This window comes from Zonotrichia leucophrys, chromosome 9 (assembly GCF_028769735.1).
Source record: "Zonotrichia leucophrys gambelii isolate GWCS_2022_RI chromosome 9, RI_Zleu_2.0, whole genome shotgun sequence".
Lineage (NCBI taxonomy): Eukaryota > Metazoa > Chordata > Aves > Passeriformes > Passerellidae > Zonotrichia > Zonotrichia leucophrys.
This window is the reverse complement of record NC_088179.1, coordinates 7,579,985-7,600,110: the sequence shown is the minus strand read 5'-3', so window position 1 is coordinate 7,600,110 and position 20,126 is coordinate 7,579,985. Positions and strand designations below refer to the sequence as shown.

The following is a 20,126-nucleotide window of genomic DNA, read 5'->3' as shown; positions in this document are numbered from 1 at the left end:
ATCAAGATTCTATTCTTAGTATGTGCTGCCAGACCAGCCCCTCTCAGAGACATTTGGGAAGTGGAATAGATATTTACCTATGGAATATGTTGGTATCACAGATATTCTTATTTTGCCATTCTATTTGCCAATTTTTTGGCTGGAATTAAATTATGCCAACCACCCTCTCAGTAACTCTTATCAGCATCATTTATGGTACCTTCTCTAAGCAGTAAATTTCCAGTTCAGTTTTTCCTGTTATTGCCTAGAAGTCTTTCCTTCACTACCTTTAGAGCAGATGGACTGATCAAAACACCACCCACCTCTGGAACAGCTGTCTGTGGGGGTGGCAGAATGAACCCTGATCCCCTCCTACAGAGGAAATCTCTGGTGCCTGCTTTCTCTCTTTAGTATCAGAGAACTGGTAATCAAATATTGATACCTGGTACAAAGTAGGAGAAAGGATTTTCTGAGTTTTCCTTCTTTCACAGCAGGAGCCTTGCACTAGGGAAAGCATGCCCAGCTCAAATCATCACTGCTAGAGGCCAGAGTGAATTTATTTTAAAGGCTGTTCCTACAGCCTACTGATAACTGTATATTTCATCCCATTTTGTCTGACCATTCTTAGCAGACTGACAAAATTTAAGGATATGAGGAAAAACCCTCAGAAGTCAGATCAGCTGGAAGCAGAAAAGTAATTCCAGAACTCACACCAAAATTTTATTAGTAACCATATATTTTGTTGGACTGGATTGCAGGGTTAATTAATAATGCTGTATAGCTAATAATTAACCTCTTTTAGGTTTGGCATTGCATCATTCAAACAAAGACATTGCTTTAGGGACCAAAAATGTAGGTCAGAGAAGTACTCTAAGGACATTCTTTAAGGAATTCTTGTAGGCTTTCCATCTCTGAAGTGAACAGATCTATCACCTACACGATTCCCCCTCCCATCCCCTTTTACCTCTGGTGGGTATCTTCAAAAAGACAGGAAATCATTTGCTTCTTTTCTTTTTGGCCTTGAATCTTTTTCCACTGAAGCCATAGCAAAATTCCCACTGAAGCGAATAACAGTGAGAGAGTTCTACATCTCCATTATTAGACTGTCACATTTAACATCACCTTCCTGGCTCTCATCTGCCACTGATTATCTGGGCCAAAAAGTGCTCTTTTTCATAAAGGTGCTGCTTGCATGGGTCCATCTTTGGTGAAACAGATAGTGTAGTAAACTACATGCAAGCCTCAGAAGTATCTTGTGTAAATAGATCTCTACTACATAAAAGCTGAACTGGGAACTTTTGTTACATTTCACCACTGTGTCACCATCCTTCAGGACTGTTAATTTTCAAGCTAAGAATCAGGTAATAATCCTGAAGAAATCATTCCATTATAAGTTAATGGCTGGATTTTCAGTTAATGGACCAAGCAGAAGACAAGGGCAGTTAACACTATAACAAACTGTAGTAATATAACCATTTTCAAGGGGATTATTGCTACCATAAACTGTATTAAATGGTTTATAAAAGGAATGGCATGGACTTTTTTTTTTTTTGAGTTATGTGAAGAAGAGTAAATGAGAGACTGCTTTGTTAGCTAAGTTGTTTCCAACCAATTTACAAAGCATTTTGGACAATGGGAATGCTGCTAATAATGTCACAGAATGAATATTCTAAATGCACCAGAGGTTGTTCTTCACTCTAATAAGTGGGGGAAATCATGATCTCATTTTTGTGATGAGATTTCATGAAGCTGGTCTATAACTCAGCATAGAAAAGGAGCACCAAACTCAGTCTATGTTCGGTTCCAGTGTCAGAGCCCATTGCTTCACCATTTGAAAATCTCATCATCTGTCAGCCAATTACCTTACAAGGCCAAGAGAGAATGAAAATAAATATAATGAGAGCCCTGTTTTACATTAAGTTCTACAAGTAAACACAATAAGTAACTGCCAGGGAAGAGTCAAGTTATATGTATATTTGTATTTTTACCCTTTGACCATACAGTGGAAATAGATTTTAGTGGGGTTCTTTTCAGATATGATGCATTTTTTCTTCAAGCATAAATTTATGCTCTGAAGAATTAACACAAGATATAAGTCATTTATTCAGATAAAAGTGCTGGGAATTTCACTAATTCTACTTGTAATTTCAGTGACCAGATGTGTTTTCAACTCTCATTTCACCCAAACATATGAACAGCAAAGCTTACATGCAAGAGGATGGGGGGGAAAGGGAAGAGATCTTTATGGAATGGTCAAGCAAAACAAAACAACAGGATAAAGGGGAGGGAAATAGTATAGCCCTCTGCCTGTACCTCCTCCCCTAATGCCTGAGTCCTGGCTAGAATGTGACACAGCAATACATACATGCAGAGCACTTAACTTCTGACTTCCACTCTTACATCACCACAGGTGTTAGGGAATTTTTCACAGGAATAACAAAATGTTACCATCTTTTCTTTGACCTCAGCCCCTCCTCAACCTCAGAAGCAATCAGAGTCGATGTTGTACAGTCTGTGCCACTTCCCAAGTTTCCTGAAGTGCACTTTCTCCCTTCAATAGATGGAATTTGCCATGGGCCTGCCTCTCCTTATTGCTCTAGTCCACCACAGATCATCCTCATTTAGATTACCATAATTTAAGTATTATGAATTGCATATAATGATTTAAGTTAATATAGATTTAAACCTCTTTCCAATAAATAAATCAGAGGCAGCATCCAAAACACAAAAATACTTGCTCATTAAGAGGCTAGAAATGAGAGAGTGGAATGATAATGTCTCGACTTATCTAAATAACTTGCACATAAAAAAACCTCGGAAAACTAAAGGTCCTGTGACCATAGACACTTTAATTGGAGTGCAGTTAATAATGTTCTTTTATATTATCAGCAGCCCAAATATTTTCTTGGAGTGTCTGTTTGAGTAGTTGCAATAGGGAATAGCAGCAAATGTCAGGCTGTTGCAAAAGGGCAGCGCCTGCAGTGGGCTGTACAAACACGAGCACAGCCTGACAGATGCACAATGGCTTTGGCTCCTCTCAGAGCTGATAAGGCTCCACTGGAATATTGCCTGCCAAAGGAGATGTGGCCCAACTGCAGAGTCCAGACCACAGAAATTAGAGTTTTCACTCACCCAGAAGATGCAACCAGCAAGGAAAAATAATCAGACTTATTTAACCTTTAACTTTCATTAGACTACACACTTCAAGTTCTACTCAAAATTTCTATCACTGTACCAAATCTATTTAATGGAAGTTCAACTCAAGAACAGGGTGGAATAATAAGTCAATTATACCAGACTCTCTGAGGCATAGGTGGAATTTGTCAGTATCATTGCAAAGGAGAATAAATACCCCAAATGTTTCTGGGCCTCATCAAAAATTGTACAAAATACTTTTCATGTGAAGGAAAAGCACTTCAGCAGGGAGTGATTAGAATGGAAACCCTATGAGCTTAAGGACCCTCTGTAACCTTCACTGTGATCTCTCACATGACCTTAGGCAGTTTTGAGATGTTTAATCAACCAGCCTCAAAAAATCCCCCAAACTTATCCATAAGAGATACAATTTAAGATACAGCTTACATAAACCAACACTGTCCATTGGAAATAAATTCTTATTTTAAGTAACAGCATCTTCTAATAGAGCAAATAACTGATAACTCAGGTATTGCTCCATCAACCAGCTTTCTCCACACCTACTTTACTTGACATAAGCCTGTTACCAAAGAACCACTGATTTATGAATTTGCCACTGCCACAGCAGGAGAGAAACATTTTTTCCTTCTTTTCACAGGCTAAATAAAGATATATGGATGGAAGAATATGTGCCTTGGTTTCCATGTTTTCATGTTAAGTAATAGATCAGGATAAATAGGGAGGAAAAATGAAAAAATGGTCACAGTATTGCATCTCATTAAGTCCTTGATTTGTCAAAAGGTAGTTTCTCATCTTTATAGTAAATGTAAACATTACTAAAGAACTGATTTTAAAATTAGGATGACAATTATCTACACATGCCACAGAAATTAAACATCAGTATTACAGATTTTTAGTCCTCCTATTGTCTTCCTCACACACTGATGTATACTGAAATGGGCTTTGTACTAATGTTATTTCATTTTAAAAGTCTTCAGAATAAGTTTCTTCTATCCTATTCCTTAAGCAGCTGGTCCATGTCCTCAGTAGGTTTCACATACTAATCTTCTGGTATCCATCTCAGATTTCCTTTTATCTTCAATTTCTGTCCCTTTGGCATTGTTTAAGATCTATACCTTCCAAATAGTTTTATAAAATTCATGTTTTCTCATATCTACAGTAGAAGTAACAGTTTTGAAGAGATTAGTTTAATCTGTTCTAGTTTTTTATCATCTTCATTAAGAGTTACAGTTAGTTTATTAAAAGCGAGGTCCCATGATGTCTCAATTTATGCTGGGATAAGCAGGGCATGAGGCAATCATTCCTCTTTCTCAGGGCTTGAGAAGGATGATGAGTGGTATTGACTGTACCAGCATTCCTCTCCTCAAAAAGACGGGGAGCCACAGGGATGCTGTGCTTGTCCACATCCAGTGCGCTCAGCTGCAGGCTCCTACACACTGCAGGATGAGATAGAAGGAATTGCTGCTCACATTGTGATGGTATTTCCTGCTGACAGAAGGTCTAGCACATATCACACACATTCACTAGCAGCCCTCATTTCAGCCTTGGTTAGTAGCCAGCTTCCTTCTTCCCACAGAATAGCCATGCAAAAGATAATTTCCCCTCAAGCACAGGTCATCCTCCTCTTTCTCACAGATCCCATTTTGCTCTTTTGTGCTCGTATTCATAATTTCACTGTATGACTTTGCTCTGTCCAAAGGGCTATTTGCAATTTCTTCAATTGGAATTGTCATTACTATGCTGGTTACTTCTTTTTAATCACAAAAATGGATTTAACCCCATTACCAGCAGTACCCTTTTGAAATACCTCATCCCCAGCGGAGGTGCCTTTCAATTATGGACTGTGAACAGGCACACCAAATTCCCTCTTTTTGTACCAGGATAGACCATTCACAACTAGAAAGCTCCTTTGACTTTCCAAGTATTGATTAGGGGAGATTTGGACTGGTTTGATGCAGCATTACATCCCATATATCTAACAGGCTCACAGGAACGCATCCATATTTCACTGCAATCTGATTACAGCAGACAACTGGCTTTTGAGTCTCCTTGCTATTATTTCAAGGCAACAAGCAGTGAGGACCATATGGCACCATTGCTACATGACTAAGAGATTTAAGTCTTTTAAAGAACCAGCTGACCTCTGACTTGCAAATGGTAATTTTCTGATTTTTAAAATCTCAGCAGCCTATACTGCATAAAAGCTGTCAGTTAGCTTAACAACCTGTACACATAGAGCATAATGTCTTCCAATAACACTGCCTGCCAGGACTCACCATCTGCACTTCCTCTGCTGGGAACAGCCAAACTGTTACACACAGTTGGGCTAACACAGGGAGAACATGCAAGATTCCTCAGCACAAATGTTGGGGAGCACAGGAAGGCTGCACCTTCCTCCATGGGGATGAGAGGCTGGAGAGCAGCACCATGGAAAGGCACCTGGGGTCCTGCTCCATGGCAAGCTGAATGCCAGCCAGCAGTGCCCTGGCAGCCAGGAGGGATGTCCCTGTCCTGGGATAATCAGGGACAGCATGGCCAGGTCAGGGAGGGGATTGTCCTGCTCTGCTCTGGGGCACTCACATCGAGTGCTGGGGGCAGTTCTGGGTGCCAAAATAAAAGGGAGATATAAAGCTGTTAGAAGTGCTGTGAAGGTGCTGAAAGGCCTTGGGAGGAAGCCATTTAAGGAATGTTTGAGATCACTGAGTTTGTTCAGCCTGGAGAAGAGGACAATGAGAGAAAACCTCATCACAGTCTGGAGCTTCCTCATGAAGGGAAGTGGAAGGGTGTTACATATAGGTAAACCCTTACAAAAGAAAGGCCTTTTGAAGCATGGTTTAGGCCCTGCTACTCTGGCTAAGGTAGCCTGATAAGCCTCTCCATGAGAATGGAATCCTGTAACAGTGAGAATCAGTTAGCACAACAATCTGTTCTTGTAAAATGGCAGTTTGCACCTGTGAAGAAGAGGATTCCGCCCCTGAGAATCCCTGAAGAAAATATGGAAACATCTGTGTAAAGAGAGAGCCTTTATACATACACACACAGCACCTTCTAAACAATGAGTTGAGTGGCAAGAAGGTTGTAGACCAATTGGATGACTGAGAACTCTATAAAAAGGAGCTGTCACATTAAATTGGGGCTTTTGCCACTGAAGCTTTGAAAGTGTCGTGACCATCTTTTCCTGATTCTCACAGCAACAGAGGGGCAGGCTCTAATCTCTGCCCTCGGTGCCCAGTGACAGGACCTGCAAGAACAGCATGAGGCTGAGTCAGGGTCAGGTTGCAAATTGGGAAAAGGTGTCTCACCCAGAGGGTGGCTGGGCACTGAACAGGCTCCCCAGGGCAGTGGTCACAACACTGCCTTTGGACAATGTTCTCAGCCCCTGGTGTGACTCTTGGGGCTGTCCTGTGCTGGGCCAGGAGTTGGACTTCAGTGATCCTTGTGGGCTCCTTCCAGCTTAGGATATTCTTTTGTATTTTGTAAGTGAATATAGATTCCAATTTTTATACTGTTTCCATCTTTAGGAGTGAAAAGCATTTCAAGGCTGTGACAGGTGGCAATATCTTCATATGACATGTTCTGGGGGAGTGAAAAACAAGACTACCCTGTCCATCAGCCATGGAAAACTCAGGCCCTGATTTAGACAGTGGGGCAAGCATATGGAAATTTAAGTCTTGCTTTGACTAATGCAGGGGCAGCTCCTCAGCTGGTATAAACTGATTGGGTAGTGACAAAATACACAGCTGAGGATCTGCCCACATTCTGTTTTCTCTGCTTCTGTACATGAAAATGTCAATGCTCCCTGTGCATATGTTCCTCTACAGCAGCTATGCAACAGTAGCTAATAACTACATTGCTTGTCCAAAGCTGTCATTGGTCCTGCTCTGCTGTGAGTGGATCTCCAGATTCTTGCCATGCTGCCTGTCCTGCAGGCTGTTCCCTGAGCTGTGCAGCTGAGGGGATCTCAGCTGTGCCCCACTGAATACTAAGCACTTATAATGCTCTGCTTCAGTCACTTGGACAGCTTTAACTTCCCCCCACAATCTTTGGTGCAAACATATCTCTTCTACCTTCTGCTGTCTCCAGGGAAGGATCCTATTGCACAGATTTTAGCTCAAGCTTTCTTCCTTGGATAAGCTAATGCTTTACATTGCCTCCCTGCTGCCCACTGAGTGAGTTACACAATTCCCACATACAGCACACAGCTCTTTCTGGCTCTCAGCATTCTGAGCATTTTCTAACACCAGCCAACAAAAGCATTATGACAAGACTTCAGATTGAACCCTAGAAGGAACAATGCTGAAAAAAAAAATCCCTTGCTTCCTAAGCCTCACTATGGCTGTCCTAAAGAACCACGGCAATCAAAAGGAGACAAGAATGATGGCTGAACTCACTCATGAATGTGCTATCCTCAGTCAACAACATCAGCTACTTTTTCTGGTGTGCATGGCTGCTTAGATAAAGGAACATGTAGGAATTCGCATCCTGCATTGCCACTGCTTTGTACTTCTCTGGAGAAGATAGCTTCCTCTACGTGTGTTAAAACACCATCTCTGTGTCTGTGATAACACGTGCACAAAGTTTCTGTGATGCTATCTGTTAGTGAAGGAAATTTTGAGGAAGAGAAAAGCATAAAGGGATGGCTCCAAATATGTTAGACTTATTTGAGAAATAATACTGGATACAGAGATATTATGTAGAAGTATTGCAGAAGAATATTTTAACGCCTTTCCTGTACCTGCAGTGCCATATTTGCTCAGTGGATCAGGGCCCTGATCACTTACAGCAGTTACCTGTGCACCATGTTACAGTATTCAGCTAAATTAAGCTTCACTACAGCATTTAGGGATTTTTGCAGCCCTGGGTTTCATCCAATTTTACACTTGGGTTGAATGAGGCACAAGTAGGTCAAGCAACTTTTCTAAAGTCACAGACTAAATATATTATTTATTTATAAAATCAGAAATCCAGGACACTAGTACTTTCAGTTCTCTTGCATGAAAAGCTAAGACTTACTCAAAATATTTCAAAAAATAATGAGATAAAAAAAAACAAAAACAAAAAACCAACATCTCTGTGTTAGTGAACAAGTGTTTCTGTATAAAAAATAGCTTTGCTAGAAAACACTATTGTTACCATACCTATTTGTTACCTTTCCTACTTCATAAGTCCATGAGTAACACACACATAAGAAACATATGCAACAGAAGCTAGCAGCAGTTCAAAACTTAAAATATAAGTTTTATTTGTGGTCAGTTATGTGGTTTTCACACCCTCTGATCATTCACGAAATGGTCCCCAGAGCTGCATGTAAGGAGCCACTCATTCCCCCTGCAAGATTCTTTCCCTGAAAGAGGGAATCTTTCAGAACCCTAAATTTCTGTATTCACAGAGCACGTGTGAAGTACTTTAAGTAACAACACAACCAAATTCAGATTTCTGTATTCATATAAAGAAGACATTTTAATGTATTTCCTCATGTGAAGCTGCTTCTACAAACCAATGCATGCCTCTTATTACCCAACCAATAGGTAGCAACATATGCTAAAATACTGTTCGCACCTGAAGAGTGAAATTCCTAATCACATGTGGACAAATATATTATTTTCATGCATGTGCTTGGAATGATATCTTTGTGAAAGAAAAATCAGAAAGATTAAGAGGTTCTGAGGTAAATTTAAAATTTTAGGAAGTTAACATAAGCATTCAAATTGTAAGAGACATTCCCAAACATTTAGGCTTGGAGAACTAGAGTGGAATTAATTTACATGAAATAAATTATTCTAGAAAAGGACAAGAATAGGAAAAGCAAAGTACTCTGGAGTACATCAGAGGGAATTCACAGAGGATTCAAAGAGATAATCAAGCAGACCAAAGAGGAAAGCAGTTCCTCTACTGTTTAATTCCATAATCTAGTTTAATCCTACTGAGTGATACTTACTCCAAGCAAACTGTAATCAAATCAGGTCTCCATCACCTACTTGCTAGACTATAAATGTTAAGATGAACCACTCTTACAACAATTTCAATATTTCCAGCCCTCAAAAACAGTCACTGCTGGCTGACAGCATGAGCCACCACTTGTCTTGTTCCCCAGTTTATTCACACAGGCTCCCCCATCTGTGCTCACAGGCTGATTCCAACCTTTGAAGTGACTCTTTGTGAAAGCACTTTAAAGGAGAAAGTTCTGAAGGGTACCATAAATATGGAGATGAGATGGGAAGAATTGTCATGCATCAGAACAGGTTCATTTCCTGCCATTTTTCAAGGAATAGGATTCCTAAAGATAGGGACAGTATGAAGTCTGTATGAATGCTTAGATCCTTAATCGATTAAAAAATAAAGAAGAAAATACAATCTTACATGCAAACATGACCTGTCAAAAAGGATGTCACACATGAAGATGGACAATTCACAGAATACTCATAAACCTCTCACCTTCTCTGGCATGTCTGTAATTTTTACACTATTTAAAGTAAAATTTTCATTTCACAAATTTAATATGACAGAGTGTTAGGCAGAATAAGAGCTGAGCTGATGTCCCTGCCCTATGAAAGTTTTGTATTCTTCTCATTTAAGTTCTTGCCCAGGACGACCCTACATGGAACTGCAGGGTCTTTCTGTCCCAGGGTGCCTTTTCCTTGTCATGGTTTTCCAGGGCTCCTTTGGTTGACTTGGCTGCTGCCCTCAGCTCACTCTGGCTGACTCCACCTTTGCTGGTTCCCTGTTTGCCAATTGCAGGGTTACTCTGAAACTTCCTAACTGGCACACACTGCCTCAGTCACTGCCCAAAAGCGCTAATTAGCAGCCACAACATCCACAGGAAAAGAGAGAGGAAGTATCTTCAGTTGCTTGTTTAGATATCTTGTTTCATATACAGAATTTGTCTTCAGAAAAACTTGTGATGCCTGACCTCGATACATATGGAAAATTCTGCCTGGGCATTCTGCCAGACATTTTGTTTGATATCTATATTTTCTCCCCCTTGGCCATCTTCTTGTTGTATTTTTTTCCCCTTCTGGCTCCTTGCCTTTTTTCATAACTTCTTTAGGGCTCATTATCTTTACCCAAACACATTGGTATTACATATCTTTCCAGTCATGGAAATTTAAATGCTGGTCCTAAGAATATTTTGTGAAAAGCAGAAAAACATTTCAGAGCCATCTAACTGGGGAATTTAAATTTCATTGACTTTCAGTCAGACACCTATGGCAGAGTTGTAGCCTCACAGAGACTGTGACAATAATATTTTTTACACTTACAGTTATGAAAGTAGATATGCCCACATTTAATATAATATCAAGTTTGGCTCTTCAGGTGTATTTTCTCAATATTTTAACAAAAATTCCTGCAGTGTGTAAAAAGAAAGAAATGCTCTCCCTGATCCTTTACCATTTTCCCTTGAGAATTATGTTTAACCTTAGGCACCTTGCATGGTTTTAAAATATGTTCCTTGTTTTTATCAACTTACACAATAATTACTGCTTTTATCCCCATTTAAACATTGTGCTCACACCTTTCTTAGATTGGTTGGTCCTACCTTATCCTTAATTTTATGAGTTCTACTAGTATCAATAACCTGTGGCACTGGTAGTTTTCTGTATAAATGACCAAAGAGACACATTAAGTACGTGGAAAAAAAAAATCACAAATTAAAAAAGCAGGACCTTGAACTGTGAGGAACTGGGAAATATCTGTCATCATCTTGCTAACATTTTTGTGTTGATATGCTGAAGGTACTGTTTTATGCATCCCTAAGTCTGCCAAAAGGCAGACAGCATCCAAAGGAAGGCTGGAGGGAAAAAAAGAGAGGGGGGCAGACAGACAGATTCTTAACCAGATTTGAAAGTTTGGCAGGAAAAAGTTTTTGTCATTCCTGTTCTGCAATTTACTTTGTCTAGGCAATTATATTAACAGAAATGCAAGGCACCTACTGAAGATCTTGTGGATAAGCCAAAAAATGTTTAATTACTTTTCAAAGAAAAAGGTGGTGACAAAATACTTTGCATCAAGCTCTAGCCCAAAAACTTTCTCAATCCCATTTACAGGGAAATGAATGTGACCCAAGGTGATCTTGAACTCTGAGGACAGGGCAGGCACACACCCACACTGGGTGCTCAGAGGTCATCAGGGGAAACTGAAACTTCCCAAGCTTTCCACATGGTTGTTGGATTTCAAACAAGGTGGAGTGAAGATTTACTCTTGAAAAAAGGAGGAAGTGTGCCTGAAGCTAAAACAAATTAATACTGTTGACCTTGGCCCTGACTCTGCTCCTGTCTAAGTTAACAGAAATACTCCTGTTAATTCCACTGAGAGCTGGATCAAGCCTCCTGCTGATGTAAAATTGAAAGCTTTAGTTTGAGAACTTTCAGGCAAGGCAGGAAGTTGTACTGAGGTACAACCTGATGTTCTAATATTGAAGATTTATTGTCTCACCCAGGTTGGGTGTTTCTTTATTGATAAGAAAACTTGCATATTCATCCCAAAAAGACACTGAAATCTAGGGTTAGCTAGAAACTTCATCCAATGTCTCTGAGAAACCTTTTACATTCTAGTGCAGTTTAAAGGTGTGGACTCTACTGCCATATTTCTGCTGAGTTTATTTGAACCACAAAGTTTTCTTGAGCCACTGTGCATAGAACAGTCAGAACTGTGGTCATCTAGCGTAACTATTTAAAGTGAATTCAATTTTTCAAAGTAGCATTTACCTTGCAGATTTTCATGTTAATAAAAAAATAACACAATCCCTGCATGTTTAAAAGTCTTGCTGATGGACTTCAAATTATTATATATACTATTTAATATCTACCCATTTTTAGCATGTTGCCTGCTAAAGCCTGGGTGTTTTTCACCACGTTCAAGACTAATCCTGTAAAGGGCCTTCTGCTTAGTGTGCTTCTGTATGAGGGACAAGAAGTACTCTGAATCCTTTTTTAATCTGAAGAATGATAGGTGTAAAGTCATCCCGTGCCTGTGATCTGAGTGGAGGAAATGAACTATTGTGTGTAAAAATAAATCATCTCCCTTAGAAAGGCAGAACCAGTGCCAAACACTGAAGGTTCCTGAGGGAATAGGTTCTTCATCTTGTATATCTTGATTATTTAGTGACTCAAGGCACAAAGTACAGCTATGGTCAGAGAGTTTAGATAGAAAAAACCAAATTTCTTATTCAATTTTCAGCAGATCTGACTTCCTGTCTACAGAGTATGTGGCTTACAAATTTAATTAGATCACCTGAGTGGTTCACATTAACACAATTCCCTCCATGGTAGGGAAATCATTTTAGGGATGTCATATTTCAAAGAAAGCAACTGTTTATTTAGCTGCCATACTCAAAACAGGGAAGATCTATTTCCATGGAGAATTTTGTCTTAAGGACTAATACTGATGTCAGTATTGGGAAATATGAATTGATGGAAAGCCATTAAAACACCCAACACAGAAAGAGTCACTACAACTTGTGCAAGGAGGAACTCAATTCCAGTGACTCGTTTCCCCCACAACACAAAAAATTGCAATTTTTTCCAAATTTGCATGGATGCAGTGACTTCAGTTTGTTTCTGGGAACACTTCAAAGCCTACACAATAGGTAAGAAACAGGGACTAGAGCAATGAAACTTTTTTCCAAAATAAAAAATCAAAAGTAAATAAGTACGTGACATATATGAAAACATTTCATTATGCAAAAAATAAGAAGTTCTATATCTGATTAGTATTAGAAACTTATGACTGAAAAATGAGCATGTAGCAGCTGAGACCACATCATCACTAAAAGCTAGTTCTTGGAAGCTAGAAAATGCAATGTTAACGCCAAAAATTCAATGTTGATTCTGCCACAACTGCGCTGTACATTATAATATATCACATGGCTTGAATTATTTTACATTTCATTATTTATTTACATTATAAGAAAAATATTAACTAATATTTCTCAGAGTCTGACACACATACATGTGAAAGCAACATATTCTATATTTGGCTTAGAGTTTCAATCTCACTGAGATCTAATAAGGAAGTCCATTTTGGAGCAAGTTGATTTAATAACATTAGTCCTGTATACATTTGATATTAGCTGGTGGAAATTTAGTAGCGGCTCATCCTGACAGAGTTAAAACATTTTGGGCTGTTTTGAATGTCTGCACTCTGAGTAACACTTGAACAGAAAAATGCCAGGTGGTTCACATGGGATAATGATGGAGATGGAAGAAGTGAAATGACTGGTACTTTGTTTTCTGTGTCCTTTGCCTCCTTCAGCCCATGGTAACTCCAGCACCCTCCACATCCCACAGCATTCCTGTGAGCAAGAGGAGCTCCTGGAGGCAGAAGCTGTGCTACCAGCTGGGTCACACAGAGCGTGGAAAGGCTGAGCCCCCCTAAGCATTTCCTCACAGGTACTGCCTGAATCCTGCTCCTGCTCCCCAGGAACTGATTCCCATGAAATCACAGGAATTATAATATAGTATAATCCTTCTCCTCCTCCTCCTCACATTGGCTGAATGTGACTTTACAGATCAGAAACCCGTGCAAAAGACATGTGAACTGAACAGCTTACACTTGTTAATTTAGGAATCATTATGGTTGGAAAACCATCCTATAAATGATCTAATTAAAAAAGATGAAAGATACAATGTCTGGATTACATATAAATTGTCATGGTATTTTAGATGGGTAGTGTCATACACTACACATTTATGAGACAATTACATTTTCAGAAGTACTGTAGAAACCTGTTTCAGTAAAGTATTTCACCTACCAGAGAAGAAAAAAGCACATTGCTGTTTCCTAAGTCATCTGCTATTTTCCTAGCCCATATGAAAAACAAACAAGAAGTTTGAAACACTCATGGCTTCATTCAGCTTATATTTTTAAGAGGATTCTGAAGGTCAAGACTTAAACAGATAGAGTTGTAATTTCTATTTTGGTCTGGTTTTAATTTGGGTAATCCTTCCATTAAATATAGCTATTTATGACATTTGTTAAAAGCCTATGCTGCTAATTTAGCTTTAAAAAAATCTAATGGAGTTGTATTGGAACTTTTCCATAAAATTAATGTTCCAGACTTAATGGATGTCTAAGGTATCGTTATTAACGGGAATATTCCATAAACTAAAATCAGAGTCTTTGAATTGGTGATCTGATACAGTTCGATCAGAACTTATTGAAAGCTGGAGTGTGGCCAAAGTACCCAGGAATTCAATTTAAACACCTTATGGAGGTTAATGCTTTTATGGTATTTACTTTAATTAGTGTTTTATTAAATGCTCAATTTCACTCACATACTTGGGCAGGAGCAGTGGCCAGCCTGTGGATAAAGCAGGAATGACAGAGGTAAGATCACTTTCCTCTCTCTACATCTGTCAGAAATACCAGTCTTTTCCACGATTCCTAGGGTTATATTGCTTTTGGCTGTATTATCACATTGCTGAAAATTCACAGAAATTCAAACTGAGTATCACAGGCTATACCCTCACCAAGCAAAAATACATCACAAACCCCAGCCACCTTTACAAAGTTTTGCCTAAAGATTCACCTCTATCAGTCCACACTCCTTGATAGTGCAGATTTGGAGTATAACTATCTAAAATTCATGGGCTGTTTGAATGCTTTGCCTTCCATTCCATGCTGAATGTAAAATACCCATTTAATCTGGTTAATCACATTATGTGTTTTTATCTGATGGGGAAGGAATGGATTGCCACTGAAGCTAACTCCTACCATAAAAGACGTTATTCTTTTTCTTTGGGGCTGGTCCTAGGCCAAGAAAATCTGATTTTGTCCCTGTTGACTGCAACAGGCTTCGAAACAATTTCTCACTCCTTGTTTTATCAACAACAAAAGTACTGAAGTAAAAATTAAAATTTAAAAATGTACAGAATTTATTTGTATAGTCATTTACAAAGCAATCAGGAAGAAAAATAAATTGTTGGGCTATGACAGATTCCACAACCATAGTACATGTAAGGTGACTATATTTACCATAATCTCATTCTTGATCTCTAGGGAAAAATGAGCTCCATAAATATTTAACCTTCAAACTGATGTATCAACACAGCCACCATATTTAGATTTTTAATGTGAAAAAGATACAAAGTATTTCTGTTATTTCTTCCCCTCTGGAGTAGAATTTAATTAAAAATGCATCTACTTGTACCTAGTGACAGTAATGATTCCAATAAGAACCCAAGTCAAATTTTCTACACAGAGAGAACTCAATGGCTGATATTCTCTCATCCCATGGCACCCTAGGGCTCAAAAAAGAGGTGAAATCTTGTATGGAAAGCAAATTCTGAGCTGTCAAATATCACCTAACACAGACAGGTGCCATTATATTCTATTCTGCAGAGCCCCTGAACTCAGTAAGCACTTCTGGCAAAACTTTGCACACAGGGAGGCAGAGGTTTTTGCTTGATTCTCTTTTTAGGTTCATTTTTTTTTGTGTCCAGCCTAGACCATCTGCACACACCAACACAGGGGAGATGAGAGGAACATCATTTAAACCCTTGTTCTCAGCACTGGCTCAACAAACACATGCATGGGTCTCAGCACGTGGACCTCAGCACATTTTCCATGCACTGGACACTTTTCCTGAGGGAAGCTTCTGAGTGACCTTCCAGTGTTCCTGCTATTCCACAGCAACAGCAAATGGTGAAAGAATGAAAAAGTATAAGCTCCCTGATATTTACAATGCAATTCTGAATCAGAAGATTAGGCACATAGGCAACAAAACTGAGTAGTTAATGAAGTCAAGATAAAGTTCACACACTACCTGATCCCCTAGAAAATTATTCACATGCTAGACTCCACAGATACATTGGAATTCTTGTCTTCACAAATAACTTTTCAAGTCTTGATGAAAACACTCACTGTGCTGCACTCCTTACATCCAAAGAATTAAGGCCATACATTTTGGAGAGGAACTGGAATGGGTGCTTCATTTGTGGTTATGAAGTGACTATTTACTGAGAAAATACTGTTTAAATATTTATATGCCTATCTGATTTTACCAAGAGATACCCACATACACTAGGAATTAAATGGAAGAAAAATTATAAAAAGGGATAAAAAACTTAGAAAGGATACATCTACAAATTAAAAGCAAGAGAAAAGAAGGAAGCTTTTAAAAATAAAGAAGACATCAAGAAAACTGAATAGCACTTTTTACCTAAAAAACAAAATAATTAATAAATGGTATAATCAATAAGTAATAAGATCAGAAGAGTAGAATAGATTATTAGGAAGAGAAAATAATGAACAAAATAATTTCTATTGAGGAACTTTTACAGAAAGTAGGACTTTTTTTCTTATCTGAAAGGCTGTCAAATTAATTCAATACTTAAAAAAATCCCCACCCGAAACTCAGTCAATCAACCAAAGAAACCCTGACACAAACACTGAAATAAACCTCATGTGGAATTCCAGTCCACAAGAAGAACCTTCCAGTAACTGGGTTTTTTTTTTTTTTATTTTCCAAGATCTGAGCACAGTGAGTCAGAAATATTTCTAAGTCACTGAGAGAAGCTTCAGGCTCAGACCATTAGAGCAGGAATGCAATGATTTACATAATTCTGGAAGGAAAACGGCTAAGAAGATATGTTAATAATGAAAGAAACTAATCTGGATCAGATTTTTGGCTGCTGAAAATTAGCTTCTGGAAGCACACTGAAGTCTTATTTCTTGACTGGCTCTCTGGGGACCTCAGAAGGTAAATGTGTTATCCTATGCTTCAGTTCAGAAAGGATGCAATAGTTCCCAGAAAATGTATTTGGAGGGGATGGAAACAGGAAAATGGACCAGGCATGCATTCACCCCAGTGTTTTGGGGTGTCCCTGCTGCCTTAGCCAGGGAGCTCCAGCTGTCCTTAATGAGGGACAGCAGAGCAGCCAGGCTGGCACAGCTGTGCCTCCTTTGTGCTGCCCACGGCCGCAGCCCATTCCCAGCCATGCAGAACCACTGCAGGGGCCATAAATGGTGCAAGAAGAAGGAAGAATGGTTGTAAGAAAAACTAGTAAACTCGGGTAAAAATCAGGCTCATCCCCAACCCAGCTCCTTCTAAAAGCTGTGCCACACCTACAGTGTACAGTACCATTCCTTCAGCCTTTCCTATTGGTAATTTTTGATGCCTGAACAGCCCCCAGCCCAAGGATCTCACTTGAAGGATATCAAGTACAATTCTGCTCTAAAGTCCATCAGGCTGCAAGGGGTACTAGACCTACAGCATGGTTTCAGCAGCAGGAGCTAATCCCACAATTTCTTAAGTGACCTGAAGGTCTGAGGATATTTTCTCCATTCGATATTTAAAAGTACTATAACATGTGCATTTCAATCCTCATGTTCACCAGCCTTGTGCTCTTACAAGACAGAAAGATGCCTCTTACAGCCATGCACAGGATCTTCTGGCTATAAATAAACAGCAATGTGACAGCTCAGTGCCAGGATACAGAAATGAAGCAGGATACTGCATGTAGCAGGCAATGGCCACATCAGGGCCTTTTATTACAATGAGAACTGTCCTTGCTTGAAATACCTCAGCTTTTATGGGACAGAGCAGCAGCTAAGTGCTTAGGCAAGGCTGTAATGTTTTCTTCTAGACACTGGCTGAGAGCCAAATGTTCTTATGGCAGAGAGAAGGAGTTTAGTGTGGTGTGCTTCTACCTATTGACCCAAAGACTGGCTGCTCCAGCCATAACTTGAACACAATTACATCCTTCCTGCTCTGTGAAAATTGGGAAGTATATAAAATTCTCACCAGGCTGAAGAAGTAAAGTGATATCCTTGCCAGGTTTCTTCAACCAGGATGAACAGACCAGTCCAGATGAGGTTGGTCCAGCTCAGGGGCTCACTGGAAGGCCTTGAAGCAAGCATGGATGTGAGCAGGTGTCCCAGATGGCATTGATACTGCTTGAGGCATGGCTGAGGAGGGCAATAGAGAAAATGGGAATGAGGCATCTCATACCTGTAAGGACCTTCCTTCCAGGAAGGGCACAGGAATGTAACTGAGAGGCCAAGCAGGAATTGCACATAGCACAGCACACAAATGACACACAGTGAGGCAGAAAAGAGGATGAGTGTTAATGGCATGCCTGCTGTTCTGTGGCACTGTAGGGCTGCCAGCCCACACTCCAACTCTTGGTTTCTTGAGCAGATGATGTTTAAAACATTCAGCCCCCTAAAGCACACAAATATTCATGACCTGCTGGTGGCCCTCTTGTAGGTTTTGTTATTAGCAATGGCCCTGGGCAGGGTGTATTAAAGCAACCCTTGCAATCTGGATGCCAGGGAACAACAGAGACTGAAAAATCTTCCTCCAGTTAGACAAAATGTATCTAATCCTATAATAGCTGGCATGAGGTGTTTGGCAGACATCCCAGAGTGAAGGACAGAGCTGATCAATATTAAACATCCACAAGAAAGTGAAGCAAGCCAGCAAGAATAGAAATAGGAGATAGCCCCTATTCTGAGAGAAGAGAGAGTGCTCAAGCTAAGGGAAGCAGAGTTTCTATATAGACTAACTCAGTTAAATGCAATTTTTTCATTTGGATGGTAAGACATTCCAACATGATTAACTATAAGCACAGACTTCTACCTGTCTTAGGTCTCTCTGGAGTGTAGCCTTTGCCAAAGCTCTTCAAACTCCACTGCTCAAATCTGACATTCTTTGTAAGAAAACAGCCTTACAGATATTCTTTCAGTAAGGTTACTGTATAGATTTTCTTCTCTACCCTTTGTGAAAAAGAAAAGGAAAAAAAAAAAAAGAAGGTAGAAACCCGCCCCATAGAACTTTAAAACTTGATAAAGGAAGGAAAATAAAATGAATCCATTAAAAAAATGCATCAAGTTAGCTTATACCAAAAATATGTAGCTTTCCAAATGCTACTTCAAGAATTCCATTCAGAATAGTATCATTTCTTAATTCATTCACACAAGGACACAATATGGCCCATGCCATTCTAAATCCCCAGGACTATGTATGACGTCTGTCACAATTAAATTCATCTGTGCTTTGAATTTAATTCTCTGTTCCTTAGAATTTTGAGCCTTTCAAGCAAGCCAATTCAGAACTGGTCTGTAGATCTAATGCTAGAATTGCTTTGGCATGGAACTGTTTCAGACTATACACATGAGAGCTAAAAAGAGAGTGAATATAAATAAATATTATATCAGGTGCTACAAAGCTGGCTTGTGGATCTCTTAATGTTCCACCTGATTTTCTACACTTCATTTTATATGCCCTTTATTTAGACTAGAATCTGAGGTTTTCTTACATGCTTCTAATCCCACTCTTTCTAGTGCTTTGGATGCCAGACTCACATATTTCAGATGTGTACCTTGCATGCAAAAGAAAGAATATTCAAATAACACTTCAGAATGTCAGCCAAGCATATTTCCCTTCAAACTCATCAGCTCATGCTGTTTCTTTCGTACTCTTCCTGACTAAAATGTACTCTGAGTTTTTCAAAGAGTGGCTGGAAAACCTGGAGTCTCTCTTACCTTGTGAGGACAGGAATGAGAGGCAAACCTGAAGTCATTAATAAAAACCTGCCCCTGAATAAAACGGGATTTCAACCCTTCAGCAGGAATGGTAGCAGTATTTCAAGCTGTTGCCAACTTATTGCAAAAGTTCCATACATTTCTTGGTGATTTCTCATGGGCATCTCCTTGTAGCACTGACTTCTTCACAGCACAACCAACAAGCTCCAACTCTCTCCTCAGCCAGCTCACCCACTCTTCTATAGCACTCATCACTATTGGACACAGCTGTGGCCTGTTAAGGGCAGGCCTGTTCCTAACCTTTGGTGATTAGTTAAGCTGCAACTCCTCAGGGGTGAGACTGCCTTCTGCACTATCTTTATTCTCTTACATTCTACCCCTCCACATCAAGTGAAGTTTTTCTTGACCAACATGAAAAAACAGTGGATGGAGGTGATTCAGGTGTCTTGATGTGAGAAATGGGACACCTCTACACGTTTGCTTTCACCAGCAAGAGATGGGAATTA

The 20,126-nt window shown here is 39.5% G+C and overlaps 1 long non-coding RNA gene across 1 annotated transcript; it reads right to left on the bottom strand.

The window, feature by feature from the left end:
• Window positions 1-4,433: 4,433 nt before the first annotated feature.
• LOC135451457 (uncharacterized) lies at window positions 4,434-19,821 on the bottom strand. Its single transcript, XR_010441329.1, has 4 exons — window positions 19,759-19,821; window positions 19,621-19,674; window positions 17,879-18,042; window positions 4,434-4,571 (listed from the first exon to the last, which is right to left on the bottom strand). It is a non-coding gene; the product is annotated as an uncharacterized LOC135451457 (long non-coding RNA).
• Between the last annotated feature and the right edge of the window lie 305 nt (window positions 19,822-20,126).